Here is a 13,687-nt window from a genome sequence, read left to right on the forward strand (position 1 = left end):
TTGAGAAAAAACACATGGTTTGCATTAAAGAGTGGGAGGCCTTAGGAAGACAAGAGCGGGGTGTGGTTGCTGCAAGGTACCCCTTGGGCCTGGACTAGACACTGTGTAAACAGAAATTGCAAAACCTCAGGGAGCGAATTTACCATCCAAGAGTGAGGTGAGACAAATCATCCATGACTTGGGTAAATATCGTTTTAAATGCTTAGAGGATCTGGAATCCCTATGCACACAGTCCCAGGGGTTGTGAGAAATAGAAAGTTAGTGCAGGGAGATAGGGAGAAGAAGGAGAGATTAGGAAGAGTGCCATTTGTCCTCCAAGACTTCCCCTATAGGTTTGGTTCCATTTATAGGACAGAGAGAGGGTCTACAGGGAAAACACCAGTTGAGCTGTTTTCAGAGGGGCTTTGAGAAAAGAGGACACAAACTGGCCTGCTCAGGGCCCAGAGAGCAAAGCTGGCTCCCAGGCCCAGAACAGATGGAGGGAGAGGGAAATACAAGAGGACTCCTTCCGACAGAAAATCTCTCTGGCTTCTAGGGGGCCTTAGGAGAAACTGGGCTTCTGCACAGCAAAAGCAGCCATCAATGGAGTAAACAGACAACCTGCAGAACAGGAGAAAATATTCACAAACTCAAATACTCATGAAATATTCACAAACTATCCAGCAAAGAGCTAAGATCCAGAATCTATAAGGAACCTAAACAATTCAACAAGCTAAAAACAATAACTCCATTTAAAAATGGGCAAAGGACTTGAACAAACATGTCTCAAAAGAAGACATACATGCAGCCAACAAACATGAAAAAATGCTCAACATCACTAATCATCAGAAATGCAGATCAAAATCACAATGAGACACCATCTCACACCAGTCAGAACGGCTATTACTAAAAAGTGAAAAAATTAACAGATGTTGGCAAATTTGTAGAGAAAAAGGCAACATTTATACACCATGTGGGAGTGTATTAGTTAAGCTACCATGGAAAGCAATTCAGAGGTTTCTGAAAGAACTAAAAGTAGAACTATCATTTGACCCAGCAATGCCATTATTGGGTACATAACCAAAGGAAAAGAAATCATTCTACCAAAAAGACACATGAACTCATATGTTTATTGCAGCACAATGCACAATAGCAAAGAAATGGAATCAACCTAGGTGCCTGTCATTGGGGGACTGGATACAGAAAATATGGTACATATACACCATGGAATACTACACAGCCATAAAAAAGTGAAATTATGTCCTTTGCAGCAACATGGATGCAGCTAGAGACCATTATCCCAAGTGAATTAACACAGGAACAGAAAACCAAATGCTACGTGTTCTCACTTATAAGTGGGAACTAAACGTTGGGCACACATGGACATAAGGATGAGAACAAGAGACCCTGGGGACTACTGGAGCAGAGAGAAAGGGAGAGGGAGAGGGTTAAAACACTAACTTATTGGGTACTATGCTCACTACCTGAGTGATAGGATCACTCAGATCCCAAACCTCAGTGGCGTCATGCAATAAATCCATGTAACAAACCTGCACATGTACCCCTGAATTTAAAATAAAAGTTGAGGAAAAGAAGAAAAAGAAGACTGGGAAGAGGGACTGGTGCACTGACACCCATTCCTGCAGAGGGCACCAAAGGCCAGACAATCCCATTTTTAACAAAGTTGAGATTTGGGGGTTTTCTTGTTTTTTAACCATAATCCCATCCACAAGAGGGTGGATGTGCAGCTCTTTTTTTTCTTTTCTTTGTTTGTTTTCTCTCTCTCTCCTCTCTCTCACTCTCTGTTGTTTTTATTCTTTTTTCTGCTTTTTCTTTTTTTAATATTTTTCTTTTTTGTCAATTGAGATAAAATTTACATAATATAAAATTGACCATTTTAAAGCATACCATTTGGTGGCATTAAGTACGTTCCCAATGTTTTGCAACCACCACCTCTATCTAGTTCCAAAATATTTTCATCACCCTAAATAAAACCCCAAAAATATTAAACAGTTATTCCTCATCTCCATTTCCACCTCCCCCATCTCCTCAGCCCCAATAACCACAGTTTTCTTTCTGTCCCTGTATTTACCTGTCTGGTCATTTCATATGAATGGAATTGTGCAGTGTGTGACCTCCTGTCTTCTTCTTGCCTTTGAACTTTAAACATTGTACCTGAGGTACGTGGAGCTGAATGTGTCTGCAGGAGCCCCGGCTGCCCACCTGAGAGACTCTGGGCCACACATGGGGTCATGCACAAAAGGACCACCGTGTCAGGTGACCTACCCATGGGCTGAAAGCCCACACCGCCAGGACACCTTTCTCTGCCATAGCTTCTCCCAGTGCTCGTGACACTCTTCATCTGACAACAGACATCACAATCTGCTCTTAACACAGTGTGCTCTGTACATCGTAGCGGCTCACTCTAGATTGTTCAAACCTGAGTCCTCCTTCCCAAGTCATCAGGACAAGTGTGACTGGATGCAGCACAGTGGCTCATGCCAGTAACCACGGCACTTTGATAAGCTGAAGTGGGAGGATCGCTTAAGCCCAGGAGTTCAAGACAAGCCTGGGCAACATAGCAAGACTTTATCTCTACAAAGAATACCAAAAATTTACCAGGCATGATGGTGCACCTGTGGTCCCAGCTACTTGGGAGGCTGAGATGGGAGGATTGCTTGAGTCTGGGAGATCAAGGATGCGGTGAGCCAAGATCACACCACCGTACTCCAGCCTGGGTGACACAGTGAGACCCTGTCTTTAACAATATATTAATTAATGTTTTTTTGAGGCAGAGTCTCACTCTGTCACCCAGGCTGGAGTGCAGTAGCACAATCTTGGCTCACTGCAACCTCCACCTCCCTGGTTCAAGCAATTCCCCTGCCTCAGCCTCCCAAGTAGCTGGGATTACAGGCCCAGGCCACCATGCCGGGCTAATTTTTTTGTATTTTTAGTACAGACGGGTTTTCACCATGTTGGCCAGACTGGTCTCGAACTCCTGACCTCAGGCAATCTGCCTGCCTCAGCCTCCCAAAGTACTGGGATTACAGGTGTGAGCCACCACGCCTGGCCAATTAATTTTTTAAAAAGGACAAGTGAGTCGAGTTTTAGGTCACATCATTGTCTGGCAAAAGCAGATCACAGGACGACATAATTCTTACGTGTTGACATATAAAAGGGGGAACAACCGGTTGACCAAAGGCATACTCCCCTAAGGAGGGACATAGGAGGGACCTGGCACTTGGATTTCCTCCATCGCCCGTGGGCACAAGGAGTGCTCAGCACCTGTCTGCAGAGTTTGGATAAAGCTCCTCCCTCTAGCAAAGCAAGGACTCCTTTCTCACAAAAACCACCCAGGAAAAGGCCCAGACTTTTGGATCATCAAACAAGAAGGTGAGGAGGGAATAGGCCTGGCTGCTGGGTGTGAAAAATCAGTGTGAAGGTTCTAAGCTGGGCCAGGGAGGCTGCCAGTGAGAACAGACACCCATGACCCCACAGCCACGGAGGGCAGCGAAGGGCTGGGGAAGAGGAGCCCTGAACGTCCCTCTGGGACAATACAGGAATTAGGCCATTGCGACATGATCATAAACACCTTTCCTGAAGGACCCGGGCCAGCTAGGCTGGGCCTGCATGCTGCCAGATAACTGCAGGCTTTATCTGCATTCGCAGCTCCTTCAGTTGGCCTGGGTCCCACCCTGAGGCCCGTCTCCTCCCCGCGGGCTGTATCTCCTGCTCCCCAGCCCTGGGGTGTTCCACACTGGAGATCACACTCTTCAGGAAGCCTTTTTTTTTTTCTCTGCTGCAACTGCCAGAAAGGTACAGTTACATATTTTTGCAAAAAACAAAAGGAAGAATCTCTGGAAACTGGGGGACTTGGCGGCTTTTGCCAGATGTCTAGGCTGCCTTTCACATCACCGCTTGGAGACAGAGTGGTTGGTCTGGGTCACACCCCACCTGGAGTTGGCAGGAAATTAAATTCATTCCCCTAAAGTCGCCAGGACTTCCCAGGGAAGCTGCAGCAGCTCTCGGTGCCAGGTGAGCATTGTCTATGGTCAGGACGTGGTTTGCTCTTCAGTGTCTCTGCTTCCTCCACCCTCTCCCCATCCCCAAGGGCAGAAGGACCACAGGGCCTTCCTGCAATGCAAGAACCAAATAGGACAAGAGCCTGTGCCCACACAACTCCCTAATCACACATGTAAATGCCCAACCTGGATGGCTGTGCTGGGTAGAACTGCCCAAGGCCACAGACCTTTTTCCCAATACCTGCTCTCTAAACCAAGGTTACAAGAAATGCTCACAAGAGACTCATGAGGGTCTTGGCCTGCCCATCCCAGCTGAAGAGCTCTGAGGATTGGGCCCAGCCCCCAGCCCCTGACTGTAGAAGTCCCCATGGGGACAGCAGGAAAGCAAGGGACATTAAGGGAATCCCCTGATGCCGTTCTGACCTCGAATTTGCTTAATCCAAGTCTGGGTTTTCTCCCCCAGCATTCTGGAGTTTCATGACAGTCACTAGCTAGAGACTGGGCTACAGCTCTTCGTGAGCAATTAGAAAATCAAACCCCTTCCCTCCTGGATGTCCTCGTGGAATTCCGCAGACGGACTAGGGTGAGAGGTGTGTTACCCGCAAGGAGATGGGTACAGGAGCACATGAGGCTTGCTATGTCTCCAGTTATAGCATTAATAACTTGTTTGAGAGTGAGAGTGAATGACCTTTTTCTTCTTTTTCTTCCATGGCACTTTTCCTCTGCACCTATTAGCTTCCTGGCGGTGGCTCCTCTCCCAGTGACAGTGCGTGGCTCCAGCCTGGCAGGAATGGCAGTGACGTGCAATCGAGAGGCCTTTCTGTCCATCTGCTTTGTCACCTTGGTCTTCCCGCAGCTCCCACTGGCCAGCATCTGTCAAAACTGAGGGACCGACTCCTGTGCAAGTCGAGGCAGATGCCCTGGCATAGGTGTGGGTGTGTCCAGCATGGCAGGAAGCTGAAGCATCTCCCAGCAGCTCAGGGCTCAATAGGTCCCCAAAGCTTCCAAGATGAGGGAGGGGCAGGGGGGAAGTGCCCTGGCCTCCCCACACATGGCCTAACCCAGCCCTTTCTGATCTGCCTCCCTCAGGGAAAGCTGACTTTGATGTCATTGGGCCTCATGCCCCTATTCTGGCTATGGCTGGGGGACACGTGGAGTTACAGTGCCAGCTGTTCCCCAATATCAGTGCCGAGGACATGGAGCTGAGGTGGTACAGGTGCCAGCCCTCCCTGGTTGTGCACGTGCACAAGAGAGGGATGGACATGGATGGAGAGCAAAAGTGGCAGTACAGAGGAAGGACCACCTTCGTGAGTGACCATGTGGCCAGGGGCAAGGCCACGGTGAGGATTCACAGGGTCACCGCCTTTGACAACGGGACATACTGCTGCCGCTTCAAGGATGGTGTAAAGTTCGGCGAGGCCATTGTGCAGGTGAAGGCAGGTAAGGCCGGTGGCTAGTTGGCTGTCAGTCTACTTCCAGGCATGGCCTTGGGGCCCAGCGTGTTCAGGTGGAGGAGTTTTCAGGAGGGTGAGAGTGCACTCTCCCAGCTGCCGTGCTGGCCTGCACTGCTCCCGGGAAGCACAGCGGTGAAGGCAAAGCCACCTTCCTCATCTTCCTTTCCCTCCTTACACCAGTGGACTGGAAAGCGAAGGGAAGGGAAAGAGAGAGATGGGGAGAATGAGAGAGACACAGGGAAGGAGAGAGAGAATGAAAAAGAAGCAGGGAGAGACAGACAGAGGTGGAAAGAGAGATGGAGAGAAAGAGAGATGGAGAGAAAGACAGAGAGATGAGAGAAAGACAGAGAGAGATGAAAGAATGACAGAATTATAGAGACGGGGAAAGAGAGAGATGGAGAGGGAGGGACAGGCAGATACAGAGAATGAAAGACAGGAGAGACAGAGATGGAGAGAGACAAAGAGAATGAGAAACTGAGAGAAACACAGAGAGAATGAAACAAAGAGACAGAGAGAGTCAGTGACAGACAGAGAGAGGGAGATAGAGACAGAGACAGAGAGACTATAAAAGAAAATGAGAAAGAGAGTAAGCAACAGAGAGTGGGAGGAAGAGAGAGACAGAGAAATAATGACAGGAGACAGAGAGGCCAAGAGAGAACAGAGTCTTGAGATACGGGAGGTTTCCCGAGTGACTCAGAACTTGTGCTTCGAAGCAGACAAGCCTGGGTCCCATCTTGTGCCATGAATTCTACTTCTGCAACACAGGATGCTTATTCAATCTTCCTGGACCTTTTCCACTTTGCTTCCCCTCTTTTGTCTGGGAAATGGGGGAACTCTGTTAGGGATGGTGTGTAACACAGGGTAGTCAGTTCGTGAAATTGCCAGAATACATTGGAAATCCTCAAGATTTTGTTTTTCCTTTAAATAGAAGCAGCCATGGCTGCAAAGATTCAAGTCGCTGTCTCTTCCTTCAGGGCTGGGCACGGAGCCCAGAATCCAGGTGATGGACCAGCAGGATGGAGTCAGGCCGGAGTGCACGTCAGCAGGCTGCTTCCCCAAGCCCTGGGTGGAACGGAGAGACTTCAGAGGCCAGGCTAGGCCTGCTGTGACCAATCTGTCAGCCTCAGCCACCACCAGGCTCTGGGCTGTGGCACCCAGCTTGAAGCTCTGGGACAGGGCTGTGGAGGGTCTCTCCTGCTCCATCTCCAGCTCCCTCCTCCCTGAAAGGAGGAAGGTGGCTGAAAGCCACCTGCCCGGTGAGTCCTCCGTTCAGTTCTGTCCTCACAATCACTGAGCACAGGATTCCGTGGCCCTGGACACTGGGGACATCAAGAGACAGCTGTGGGGTTTGTGGCAAGCGGGGACGGGCGGCAGGTCCCTGTCCTCACCTGGCTGGTGTGTCCCGGGAGGTGCACTGTTTGGGTGCTGATTACTGAAGAGGAACAGAGATAAGAGTGCAGGGACGCTGGGGAGAGCCTTGCCTTTGGGGGAACAATAAATGTACATCCTAATATCAACAGTTTTTAGGGTTTGTAAAATAGGCTTTATTTTTTAAAGCAGTTTTAGGGTCACAACAAATTTTAGTAGAAAGTACAGAGAGTTCCCATCTTCCCCTAACCCCCTCACACATCTTCCCCCAGCATAAAAACCCTACACCAGAAGGAACGTCCACCATGTTTGATGAACCTCCGTTGACAATGCCGTCAGCACCCAGAGTGCACAGTTTTCATGAGGGCTCACTCTTGGCATGGTGTCCCATGGTTCTAAATAAATATATAACACCACATATCTGTCATTATAGTATCATACAAAATAATGTCACTGCCCTTAATCCTCTGTGCTCCGCTCATTCATTCATCTCCCCTAACTCCTGGCCACCACTGATGTTTGCACTGTCTCCATAGTTTCCAGGTGCTCTGGAATATCCTGTAGTTGGGACAGTGCCTCTGTAGCCCCTTCACTTTGGCTTCCCTCACTTTGTGGTACGCGTTTAGGTTTCCTCCATGTCTTTTCATGCCTTGATAACTTGTTTCTTTTGTGAAATGAATAACGTTCCAGGATCTGGATGGACCACTGTTTATTGATCCATTCACCTACTGAAAAATATCTTGGTTGTTTCCAAATTTAGCTTTTCACAAAAACTTTCACTTTTACTTTTCTAAATGATGTCAAACTTACAGAAAATTTGCAAGATTAATAGAGAAGTTCTCTGTGCATCCTTTACTCAGATTCACCATATTTTTACCTTATTGCGATATTTCTTTTTATCACTTCTCCCTTTGTCTATCTACAAATAGATATCTAATATCTACTTCCTATGCATATGTCTAAACCCAACTGTCTTACTCCATTTGTGCGCCTATAACAAAATACCACAGACCAGGTGGCTTAGAAACAAGAGATAGTTATTGCCCACAGTTTTGTAAGCTGGGAAGTCCAAGATCAAGGCTTGGCAGATTTGGTGTCTGGCAAGGGCACTTCCTGGTTCATAGACAGCACCTTCTCACTGTGTCCTCACATGGTGGAAGGGGTGAGGGAGCTTTCTGGGCTCTCCCCTTTATAAAGGCACCATTCCCATCATATCTGTTATAGGGGCTCCACCCTCATGACCTCATCACTTCCCAAAGGCCTCACCTCCTAACATCATCACCGTAGGGGTTGGGATTTCAACCCCTTTGGGGGACACAGACATTTGGTCCATAGCACCAGCTGTGCAAATACATACTATTTTGGAAACTATTTCACAGTAATTTGCAAATATTATGTCCCTGGACTAGTGAACTCTTTAGCAAGTTTGACTTCAGAACACAGAAACTCTCTCACCCCAATATTCCTGGCTTCTGGGAATCTTTCTCCAGCTACCTTCTCTAGAAGCTCCCAGTTCATGGCATGGAAAGCGGCTCTGCCTCTGATCCTTGTTGCAGTGGGACTCGTAATAGCTGGAGGCATCTGCATCTTCTGGAAACATCAAAGGGAAAAGAACAAAGCATCACTGGAAGAAGAGAGGGAGTGAAGAGAAAGGAGCAGAGGCAGCCCACCAGCAGCGACAAGGTTGAGCCATGGCGTGGTGAGCAGGGAGCCCCAACAAGGCACATCCTGCTCTCCCACAAACCCAGGACCCTAACACGAAGCCCTGAGCTGAGGCTTCGTCCATGTGTCCTCAAACACAGTAGGAATGGGGTGGCCAGTGGGGATCCTCACTCTGGCACTGCACAATTATGATCTACCCAGTGAGACCATCTGTCTCCTAGCAATCCCTCGGTTAGTCTTCACTGGCTGATTTCAGGCAGGCTGGTTGGGCTCTGTCTTGAAAATGGACAGATCTGAGTTTGAACCCCAAGTCTGACGGGTGTGGGCTGAGGGACCTGGTGTGAGCCCTGAGCCACTCTGTCTGCTGGGAGTGCTGATACCATCCTGAAAGACCAACAGAGTAGCATTCAGAGCAGGGGCTGTGTCGGGGAGGGTTTACAGTTGCAATCACTGTGATTATTCTCAATATTGACTGTGTCCTTCATTCATTCACTTCACTCACTTCCTCCTCTGTCATTTCAGGAGCTGAGGACTTGTTCCTAGACTTCAGAGCCCTATTTTGAGAGTAGAGATTGTCCTCAGCTGGTTATAAAGACTGCATTATGACAGAGTTGCTTGTGGTGGCTTGCAGCTGTCATCCAGCATTTTGGGAGGCTGAGGTGGGAAAATTGCTTGAGGCCAGGAGTTTGAGGACAGCCTGGGCAATATAGCAAGACCCTATCTCTACAAAAAAATAAAAATAAAGAAATTAGCCAGGCATGATGGCGTGTGCCTGTTGTCCCAGCTACTCAGGAGGCTGAGGTGGGAAAATCGCTTGAGCCCAGGAATTTAAGGCTACAGTGAGCCGTGACTGTGCTACTGCACTCCAGCCTGGGTGACAGAGCCAGATCCTGTCAGACAGATGAAAGAAGAAAGAAAGAAAGAAAGAAAGAAAAAGAAAGAAAGAAAGACGAAATCTCTCAGCATTTGCTTGTCTGTAAAGGATTTTATTTCTCCTTCATTTATGAAGCTTAGTTTGGCTGGATATGAAATTCTGGGTGGAAAATTCATTTCTTTAAGAATGTTGAATATTGACCCCCGATCTCTTCTGGCTTGTAGAGTTTCTGCCAAGAGATCAGCTGTTAGTCTGATGGGCTTCCCTTTGTGGGTAACCCGACCTTTCTCTCTGGCTGCCCTTAACATTTTTTCCTTCATTTCAACGTTGGTGAATCTGACAATTACGTGTCTTGGAGTTGCTCTTCTTGAGGAGTATCTTTGTGGCTTTCTCTGTACTTCCTGAATCTGAATGTTGGCCTGCCTTGCTAGGTTGGGGACGTTCTCCTGGATAATATCCTGTAGAGTGTTTTCCAACTTGGTTCCATTCTCCCCGTCACTTTCAGGTAACCAATCAGACGTAGATTTGGTCTTTTCACATAGTCCCATATTTCTTGGAGGCTTTGTTAATTTCTTTTTATTCTTTTTTCTCTAAACTTCCCTTCTCGCTTCATTTCATTCATTTCGTCTTCCATCACTGATACCCTTTCTTCCAGTTGATGGCATCGGCTCCTGAGGCTTCTGCATTCTTCACGTAGTTCTCGAGCCTTGGCTTTCAGCTCCATCAGCGCCTTTAAGGACTTCTCTGCATTGGTTATTCTAGTTAGCCATTCGTCTAATTTTTTTTTAGTTTTTAACTTCTTTGCCATTGGTTTGAATTTCCTCCTGTAGCTCGGAGTAGTTTGATCGTCTGGAGCCTTCTTCTCTCACCTAGTCAAAGTCATTCTCCGTCCAGCTTTGTTCCGTTGCTGGTGAGGAGCTGCGTTCCTTTGGAGAAGGAGAGGCACTCTGCTTTTTCAAGTTTCCAGTTTTTCTGCTCCGTTTTTTCCCCATCTTTGTGATTTTATCTACTTTTGGTCTTTGATGATGGTGACGTACAGAAGGGTTTTTGGTGTGGATGTCCTTTCTGTTTGTTAGTTTTCCTTCTAACAGACAGGACCCTCAGCTGCAGGTCTGTTGGAGTTTGCTAGAGGTCCACTCCAGACCCTGTTTGCCTGGGTATCAGCAGCGGTGGCCGCAGAACAGCGGTGGCTGTAGAACAGCGGATCTTGGTGAACCGCAAATGCTGCTGCCTGATCGTTCCTCTGGAAGTTTTGTCTCAGAGGAGTACCCGGCCGTGTGAGGTGTCAGTCTGCCCCTACTGGAGGGTGCTTCCCAGTTAGGCTGCTGTGGGTCAGGGACCCACTTGAGGAGGCAGTCTGCCCATTCTCAGATCTCCAGCTGCGTGCTGGGAGAACCACTACTCTCTTCAAAGCTGTCAGACAGGGACATTTAAGTCTGCAGAGGTTACTGCTGTCTTTTTGTTTGTCTGTGCCCTGCCCCCAGAGGTGGAGCCTACAGAGGCAGGCAGGCCTCCTTGAGCTGTGGTGGGCTCCACCCAGTTCCAGCTTCCCGGCTGCTTTGTTTACCGAATCAAGCCTGGGCAATGGCAGGTGCCCCTCCTCCAGCCTCGCTGCCGCCTTGCAGTTTGATCTCAGACTGCTGTGCTAGCAGTCAGCGAGACTCCGTGGGCTAGGACCCTCTGAGCCAGGTGCGGGATATACTCTCCTGGTGTGCCGTTTGTTAAGCCCGTTGGAAAAGCGCAGTATTAGGGTGGGAGTGACCCGATTTTCCAGCTGCCATCTGTCACCCCTTTCTTTGACTAGGAAAAGAAACTCCCTGACCCCTTGCGCTTCCCGAGTGAGGCAATGCCTCGCCCTGCTTTGGCTCGCGCACGGTGCGCTGCACCCACTATCCTGCACCCACTGTCTGGCACTCCCTAGTGAGATGAACCCAGTACCTCAGATGGAAATGCAGAAATTACCCGTCTTCAGCGTGGCTCACGCTGGGAGCTGTAGACCCGAGCTGTTCCTATTCGGCCATCTTGGCTCCACCCCCTCACCCCAGACTTAAGGAACTCACTGCCTCAGGATGCATAGTGAGTGACCAACCCCAAATCCAGCCTGGATCTCACCCTGTAAGGATGAAATTACAATTGCAGTAATGACCCCTGGAGGGCACATGCAAAGGCCACTGCTCCTTCATTCTATCCTCACAGAAAGCTTGCAGAAGAGCAATAGGATCTCCTGCACAGATGGAGAGCCTAAGAAGCATTAGACTAGCTCGGGGCCCAACTCTGGGACCCCCAAATCCACCAGTTTCCCCTGCAGTTCCATCTACAGCCAGCCATGCTGCTACGTGTAATTCCATGGCTGACACATCTCCATCCTATAACAGTTTCCCATTCTCTGTGCTCTGGTTGGGATTCTTTTAAGCAGCGCTTTCCTTGTGAACTGCATAATGATATGTTCTATGTCTCAGTGGAGATCTGTGTGTGTGCATATGTGTACATATGCATACAAAAAAAGTGGACAGCAATTCTTGTTCTATTTTATGCATTCTCAATGGGAATGACATGCCTCCCCAGGGGGTGAGAATTCATTCTCAGGGGCTAAAGGCATCACAGTGGCTGGCAGCCTCTGAAGGACCTGGCACATAAACAGATACACAGTGTGTCTGTGCTGTGGAAGCTGCAGGGTCGTGGTGACAATGAGGAAAAAAAAAGTCTTAAAAGGCTCCTTCTGGGGGGCACAGTGAAATGAAGTTTGAGAAACTCTGTTCTCTCCTCACTTCTTCGCTGTTGTGAGACTAAACTGGAATTAGTGTTTCTCAGTGTGGATTCTAAGAACCTTAGAGCAGGCTCCTGTCCTGCAGATTTCTGGGCCCCAGTGCAGACTTAGGAAGTCAGTTCCATGGAGTGGCAGGAATGCGCATTTTTAATCAGCTCTTCTATCCATTTCCTAGAGCTGCCTAACACAGCACTGCAAACTGAGTGGCTCAGACAACAGGCATTTATTTCTTTCCTTGACCTGGAAGTCCAACTTCAAGGTGTAGACAGCATTGGTTCACCCTCAGGCCTCGCTCCATGGCTACCAGATAGTCCTCTCCTCCCAGTGTCCTCACATGGTCCTCCCTCTGGGTGTCTCTGCATCCTAATCTCCTCTTGTTATAAGGATACCAGTCCTACTGGATTAGGGCCCACCCCAATAAACTTACTTAACCTTAATTACTTCTCAAAAGACCTTATCTCCAAATATCATAGTCCTCCTCACCCACAGTTTCAGTTACCTATGGTCCACTGTAGTTATTTTTGTTAAGATATTTTGCAGGACAGAGAGACCATATTCACATAACTTTTATTACAGTACATTATCATAATCATTCTAGTTTATTTACCTTTTTCCAATTTTTATATATTTTTTACACACAACATCTCACTTTGTTGCCCAGGCTGGTCTCTACCTCCTTGGCTCGAGTGATCCTCCTGCCTCAGCCTCCCAAGTAGATGAAACTACAGGCAGGCACCACCACACCTCACTAATTTTATTATTAGTTATTGTTATTAATCTCCTACTGTGCCAAATGTATAAACTTTACCATAGCTATGTATGTACGGGAAAAAGCACAGGCTGTGTAGGATTGGGTACTATCCTCAGTTTCAGGCATCCATTGGGGGTCACGGAATGTATCCCCCAAGGATAAGGGGGGCTTATTAGAGTCAAATTCGGAGGTCCTGGGGGTTAGAACTTCAACAGATGACTGGGGGGCGGGGGATACAAAATGGAACCCATAACAATTCTCAGAATGCTTTTTCCTCAAACCTGAAAGTGTAAAACCTGCTCTGAGGGGTGGGGAGAAAGACCCCATCACCTGCTAGGATGAGCAGAACGTGGGGCGATGCAGTCACTCCCTCACTGAAGACATTTATGGGGCACCTCCCTATGTGCCAGACAGGAAGGAAGGAATTACAGAAACAAAACCCCACAAATATGTACAATTATTATGTGTTAATTAAAAATATATGTAAAGCAAAAATAAAATCCAGAGAAAAGGAAGGGGGAGCGTTTGGTGGTGTTGGAGCCAGGAACCTCCCCAGGTAGCCTATGGCATCACACAGTAAAGGGCAACACCAGTAGCACATGGCCCACCCCGGGAGCCAGGGCTGCAGGTTCCCTCATCCCAAAAGTGCCCGCAGGGAGCCAGCCGCCTCTGTAGCTCCATTCACCTCTACTGCGCTATCTACTGAGGTTAATCTACCTGTGGTTAATCCACTTCCTCGGTCCAGCCACCACCCCCACATTTCTCTTAAGGGCACAGGGGTCCTTCAGTGGGCTTCAGTCCTGACTTTGC

The 13,687-nt window shown here is 48.3% G+C and overlaps 1 long non-coding RNA gene and 1 pseudogene across 4 annotated transcripts in view; one reads left to right on the plus strand and one right to left on the minus strand.

Moving 5' to 3' along the window:
- Positions 1–3,733: 3,733 nt before the first annotated feature.
- BTNL10P (Butyrophilin-like protein 10) overlaps positions 3,734–13,687 on the plus strand; it is a 33,080-nt pseudogene continuing 23,126 nt past the window's right edge. The window contains exons 1-5 of one of the 3 annotated variants that reach the window (XR_008509200.1): positions 3,734–4,014; positions 4,737–4,912; positions 5,091–5,441; positions 6,430–6,711; positions 8,314–9,389. The product of XR_008509200.1 is annotated as a Butyrophilin-like protein 10, transcript variant X1 (transcript). The other 2 variants (XR_008509210.1, XR_010140211.1) reach the window with 2 other exon arrangements.
- LOC134761515 (uncharacterized) lies at positions 6,978–8,413 on the minus strand. The gene is made up of 2 exons (XR_010140214.1): positions 8,279–8,413; positions 6,978–7,218 (listed from the first exon to the last, which is right to left on the minus strand). It is a non-coding gene; the product is annotated as an uncharacterized LOC134761515 (long non-coding RNA).

Source organism: Pongo abelii, chromosome 1, assembly GCF_028885655.2.
Source record: "Pongo abelii isolate AG06213 chromosome 1, NHGRI_mPonAbe1-v2.0_pri, whole genome shotgun sequence".
Lineage (NCBI taxonomy): Eukaryota > Metazoa > Chordata > Mammalia > Primates > Hominidae > Pongo > Pongo abelii.